Source organism: Argiope bruennichi, chromosome X2 (assembly GCF_947563725.1).
Source record: "Argiope bruennichi chromosome X2, qqArgBrue1.1, whole genome shotgun sequence".
Classification (NCBI taxonomy): Eukaryota; Metazoa; Arthropoda; class Arachnida; order Araneae; family Araneidae; genus Argiope; species Argiope bruennichi.
The window spans coordinates 83,905,741-83,913,109 of NC_079163.1; positions in this window are offsets into that span (position 1 = coordinate 83,905,741).

Consider the following 7,369-nt stretch of genomic DNA (forward strand, 5'->3'; position numbering starts at 1 on the left):
CAGCAGTACGGTTGCTATAAGAGGGATCCGATGGGTTGCAATATTGGCGATAATCGGCTGGTGCACACTAATCTTCACTTAGGCCGGAAACTATTACTGAAGATTTCGTAGAACAAATAGTAAAAGTAGATACATTAAACTATATGAAAAACATTTCAAATTATGATAGCGCAAAGACATGAACTGCGTTGCCAAGTAAAAACAAAGTAAAGTAGTTTTGATTTGCATATTGCTATCTTTCTGGTATGTTTTGTACGAGTTAATCCGCATGAGAATTGAAAACATAGTGCGATTGGATAATGTCAATCGAACCCAAATCATTTTTATTATTGATTTCAGAAAGCTAAAACTTTTTTTGCCTATGTTGGGTCTCGATGTCCTGGTGGTCAGGTTTCTATTTAAGGATCGAAGGATTGCGATTTCGAGAACCACTTCCACCGAAAGTCTATTATATGTGTGTGTAGACAGGAGTTAAATTTGCACATGTTAGAGTAAAAATTTCAAGTCTTTGATTACGGCTCAGATGTTGTCTTTGTCATCTTAAAATGATTCATCAGCAAACAAAAAAAATTACAAGATCTGTCTTAAATAACAGGGCAGTGTTAAGATTTTTTCACAGCGGCTAATTGTTTGGATTCTTTAACATTTTAAATTTAAAAATGTAATAAAAAGGATTTATGATTGAATTAACGTTTCCATGTCTTTACTAATAATTTTTAACATTTTACGAAAATATTTGCAATGGCTTACATTAATTTAAAGTTTTAGAATTACTTGCGAAGAATTGGGATAGGGAATCATAATTGAAATAAGGCATAATTCATTATAAAACTCATCATAATCTATTGAGACATTGGTATCCGTTTTCCAATGGGAACTTCCGATGGACCGAAATGTTTACCAGAAATGTGTATATGGCGTATCATTTGTAGCAATGAGGTCTCATCAGTATTCACCTATTTTGATGCAAAACATTTTATGGAAAACTACTGAAGTTGATTTGAACCTAAAAAAATATATAGACATTTAAAAGTGAAAATTTACATTTTATTATAATTTAAAATTTTTAATGATAAATGAGAATTTATCCTTCATTTCATATACGTAATGGTAACAAAATGTAATAATCAGTTTTTTCATTCAAAAACATCAAAATATACCATCAATAGTTTAGAAGTTAATGATTTATTCTAATGTAAATACTAAATATTTGGGCTACATTTTAGCTTAGTTTAGTTAGAATAACACCCCGTTTTGAAGCGGCACGAAGTTATTTTGGGACAGACTTTAAGATTTTGAACCGTGGCCATATGATGAGGACGATACATGAGATGACACCTCTCTTTTCGTATCACAACAGTGAGAGATCATTTCTTTTCGGCTGATTTAAAGAGCACCAAATCGTTTACACCTCGGTTTTTCATTGGAATCAGGTTTCAAACCTGATAACCACTACACCACTGTTGCCGTATCATTTTGGTTAGTCCTGCGGGAATAAATTAAGTGAAATGAAGAATTATCAATTATTAATTGAATTCAATAAGACTTTATCTGAAAATGTCAGAGACATCTTACGTAAATTGACAGAAGCAATAGTTTACTATGTATTTTTGGGAAGATGCAGCAGCATTATATGAGTACAGGAAAATATAAACTACTTATGTCCATGATTTCTTAATCGCAGAATCTCAGTTTTGTCTCTGAATGATTAATGCTTCTAGATCAGATGAATCCAGAATTTATTTCAACCAGGCTGGTGCTAAATTCGTTGGCATTATACACTGTCGCATAATTAAGGTCAGGGAATTAAGGAAAAAAGTTTTAGCTCAGATTTTCGGTTCTTTATTATGAGTTCATCAGAAAATAGGCCTGAATCTGAAAAAAATATATTTCTGAAACAAAAAATATACTTTGAATTCTTACGGAAATAAGAATAAAAAGACACTTCCCGACAATATATGCTTGTTAATCTCGTTCAGTATATTCAGAAAAGGAAATAAAATCAAGAAAATGTTTATAAAATGTTATAGAGCTAATTAACGATAATTATCTTTGTTTAAAATTCAAACAAAATTAAAATAATAATATTAATTTAACATTTTATAAAATTTAATCACAATTTCTTAAAATTGTATATTATGATTAATAATTTAATTTGAAAAATTCTTAAAACGTAAAGAAAACTACATATATTTTATTAAATTCTGATTACATTGATATATATGTTTACATTATTTACGCATGAATAACCATATATTTAATAATTTCAGTTTTCTAATAATCAATTATTCTTTTTGATTTAAGCTCCATAAACGTAAATCTGACATTCTTTTGCCAGACAATAAACAGTAGTTTTGCGTTATTTGAACGCCAAAATTTTTTTTAAAAAATAAAGTAGTTAAAATACTTGTTTCATGACGATTTTATGACTTTATATTTCAGTTATTTGCTTTAATTTATTTCATATTTTCTCTAAGAGTGTACATTTTGTATTCATTCTTATTGGTAGGTTTCGCTTGTTCTTCTTCAAAACATTACATCGAATGGAAATGTTACAAATGAACAAAGTTGTCCTGAATCCAATGGTAATCAGGTTTCTAAGCAACATTCTCTGGCTATCCGACAATGATGTAAACTGTGTAGATTAAATTTGCAAATAATAGAGAAGGACATATTCAAATTTCAAAAATTATTATCTACTGCTGTCATAATTATTTAATTTAAAACTTAAGTACGAGCTTGGGTTATACAATAGAGAGCACGTTTTTCTGAAACCTTTTTGCTGGAAATACTTTTAAAAAAATTATATTACAATATGGAACTCACTATCTGATGCAAAATTCCAATAAAGTGATACTTTTTTTAAATATTGGAAATAGCCGGATATCGCATGGAGAAAGATCTAGGCTATAGTGCAGCTGAGGAAACATAACGATTTTTTGTTTACATCTGAAATTTAGCATTCAACTTATGTTATTTGCTTTGTCATTAAGGGCACTATTTGGCTAAATATATTTGAGAAGTTGTCAAGAATACACAGTATTTTAGCCGCACACCAGTTGTGCTGCTGGGATGGAAATATTCGGACATAGGAATGCTACAGATAATTGTTGTTTCTTTTTCGCTAAATATTCGGTTTTACATAAAATTCATACCCATCAAACCGTTCATTGACCACCGGCGTTCTGTCCTTTACACATTCGCATATTTTCTCAAACACTGAAGAATAAGTATACTCCGATTTAATAATATTGCATATAGTGCTTTCAATACAAAATAATATTCTACAGTCCTTACGGCTATTAATCAGAGGTATACTTCGAGTTCTTTAGGATCAATATAAAGAATATTGATATTAAACATAGGAAAAAGTTTTTGAATTAAACTTAACACAGCATCTGGAAATGATAAGAAAAAGAAAATATAATGGTATGCTTCCCTTCCTTATTAGGAATTGCCCTTTGTGAAAAAACAAAATATGCATTTGATAGGAAGTTTCTAAAGAATAAATAAGTATCGGTTCCTTTTATTTTTCAGCTGATTTCAGTTCTGGCTCATCTTAGTATTTTTAATAGATATTTTTAGTTATATTATTATTTATTAGTTATATATTATTATTATATTTTTAGATATATATTATATATTATTATTATATTTATAGTTATATTATTAGTTATCATAGTTTATTTTTTCAAATATTAATATGACTGGTAATTAATTGAACTTTAATAAGAAATAATTATAAAACAAATTCAAAATAGATACAGAGACCGAATCATAAATAAAATAATTTTGATGTTAACTGAAAAAAATACGTAAAATCTAAAATTTTTTTATGAAATTAAGTTTTGCACTAATTCAATATTATGAGATTTTTTTCAGTTTCAACGAAATTTTTACTTTGAAAGCATTGTAATGACAAAGAAAGCTAATATTCCAAATTTGCTCAATAATGAATTAAAATTACAAATTTTAATTTAGATAACTAAAATAAATAAATAATAAAGCTTCGGGGAGTTTCAAAACATGCTAGAAATAAGAAAATCGAATCCTTTCTTAAGATCCTAGCTAATGTAATGACATTAAAATCAATAAAGGTTTTCCAAAATAAGCCTAATTTCGCATTACGAATCTAACCAATCCTAATTGTTTAAATAAATAAATTACATGACTTTGCAATCTACTGAAGTATTATGCGAATGCCTCTTTTGAAGTTGAATCTTCAAAAGAATTTTAGAGGAAATGCTGAATACCATTCTGTAAGCTTAATGTAAGTAATGCTATTGGCATTAATGTCTCAAATGATAATATCATCATTATTACGAAAATCTTACCTTTTCCCATGCAAAGCTTAGAAACACACGCCTTATTCAATACATTTGTGATAATGTTTTAATTAGTGAATCCTAATGGATCTCAGGTTAATGGAAAATTACTTACTATCTTCATTATACTTACGCTTAAAATATTTTAACATATTAAACCAAAGCTGATAGCATATGAATAAGACTTATGGAAAAATTCTTTACTTTTCTCAAAGAGTTTACGAGGGTCATTTTTTTCAAGCTTCGATAGACAATAAGAAAAATATGTCTAGAGAATAAAATGAATTTATAACCAAAAGTTATGTACAAACATTGTCAGTTTTCGATATACTTGTTGTGAGGGCACAGGAATTTGCAATATTGGTGGGCCAGTTTTTCAATCCCACCCTCATAAAAACGTTAATAAAAGTGACGCGAGATAGGTCTTAACGTTCTTTTGAAGCTCCTCATTAGTCTGGTTTCGAGGATTTTCTTTTTAAGAAAGAATATGAAGAATTTGAAGGATGAATGTCTAAATATTCACTCCTCAAAGTCGCTATTTTGTCATACTGGATGGGTAACTAGATGTTTGATATTCTATAATTCTCCGTTTCATTTGAAAGCCTTGCTCAACTCCTTGATAACATCTTTTGTTGTGACAGTCTTGGTCCCTTGTTCTTCTTCGTGGATAATGTAGCTTAGAGCCGATAGATTTTTATTTCTTCTCAGAATTGAAGAACTGTATAAGATGCCAAAATATGTCTTTACGAAATATGTCTCTAAAAATATGAAACAGTAGCACACTTAAAATGAAAATTTAAAGAAAAATCTTTCAATTTTTTGTTGCAAATTGAGTTTGTTTTCCATAAAAGGAATTTTTGAAATTACTAATTTCCTATTCATGGTGGAATACCTCAAAGTTAGAACATTTCTGTACAACTAATAAGTAAATAAATTTTAATTTGGAATAATTGGGACAAAAAATGATTCGATGTGCTTACAAATGAAGGCTGAATAAAAAGAAGCATAGAAATTAAGAGAATGATTTATCAGCTTGAATTAGCAAGGGTGAAAATGTAAGTTTCAATAACAAGACTTAATGAAATTTTTATTTATAGTTCTGCATGATTTACTTTTTTATTTCTATTTTTCTTTGCTATTAAGCATAAAAAAGCTTATTCTTCTATTTTGTTAAATATTCAAATTAATTTCTCTGAGCTTCAAATGTGATCATAACAAATCTGTATTGGATAAATATTGTTCACGCACTGATTGAAACTGATATTTTCTTGTTATGAACGGTTTCATCATTCTCTTACAGTTTATCCGCCAGTTACAAGTGAATTTCCGAGGTATTCTTAATGTAGTTTTAAACCAATTCTGATTCTAAACATGAATTTTTTTTGTAGGGTCGAGGTCAAATATCTAGGTAACTTAGATATTTTCCTTGAAATTTCTTAATATTTAATTAAATTAAAATTACTTAAATTGAAAGGTGTATAATGTAGATTCAGAAAGTACACTAAAAATATTTTCTGAATTTAAAAAGTCTAATGACTCCTGCTCAAAAATTCATTATTTTTTCGAACCTCTGGCTAAAGAAAGTATCACTTTACGAAAATAAACAGATAATTAAATAAAATGAGAAAATAGATTTCAGTTATGAGTCAGTAGATCGGAAGATTTGGAAGACAGACGAATCAAAAATTTTATTTTTGGAAAGTTCAGTGTCTTTGGAATAATTTGAATAATAAATTGTTTTGAAACTTATAATTTTAAAACTTCTGCTCAGATAGAATTAGAAAAATATATATAAAAAAAATGTCAGTGAAGGCAAAATTTCAATCATTAGAAAGAACGGCATTTCAAAGTTTATGGACACAAATAAGTTTAACCTTTAATGTTATAATTACACAAATTTATTGAGTTTAGATTGATATGCTTATGAAAATGCTATCGACAGTCAAAAGAAATGTAATGATTATTTGAAATCATGTTGACAATTATTAGAAAGCTCATAAATATTTGCATATTAGCAACTTCGGTACGTATATATAAAATGTGTCTTTATAGTTGAGTATTCAAATTTATGAGTTGTATTATATACTATAGAGCAATAGGAAAACTGAGTACTATCAATGAAAATTTAAAGAAATCAGTAAGTACGTACGTTTCTAAAATTTCCAAATTGGCGATTTCAGAAGTTTGCAATAAAAGGAAATTAATCGTTTCTGAAACGTGTTACAAAACATGTTCAATGTGTGTTATTTCAAAAGCAGTATTTATGAAGATAATCTAAACAATTTGCTGGAACTGAAAGATGCGATACACCGACATGTGCGAAACATTCCTCCTGATATGCTTAGAGGTACTGTAGAGAATGAAGTAATGCGATTTAACTTGCTTTGAGAAAATGGTAGATGCCACATTGAACATGCTTTGTAACACGTTTCAGAAATGATAAAACACATTTTAAACCAATGGTTTCATGTTCTATTTTGCTTGGCAATATTGCATACAGCGCTATTTCCCTCCTGGTTGTGAGTGTTGAACTTTTTTTGGTGGGAAAGAAATTCCCATGACCTTCTTTAAACTATTATCAAGATCGTTAACATTTGGTCCAGTAGTTTTTCTTTTATGACAATTTCAAAGTGGAACTTTAATTATAACCATACAGTACTTCGATTTATTCGGTGTATACACAAAAAATAATCTCTCGCGAAAAGATTTAGAAGGGAATATATATTTTAAGAAAATTTGTTACCAAATTTTTTTAGATTTTCATACGTTATTGAATTAAAAATATTTGGCAGAAAAGCTCTAGGATTAAATGATTAGAAAATGATCTAGAATTAAATGATTGGATAAATTCTAGGAAACAAATCTGTTAAGGTAAATCGAAATAGTTGATTCAACAGTTTTCCAAATAAGTTTATGTTCTGGTTTAACTGACTGATAAGAGATATTTAAAGCTTGAATTTTACATTGCACAGCATCTCAAACATTTTTATTAGCATATGAATTGTGGAACTGCATAATACATTCTATGGGACAAGGATAAATAT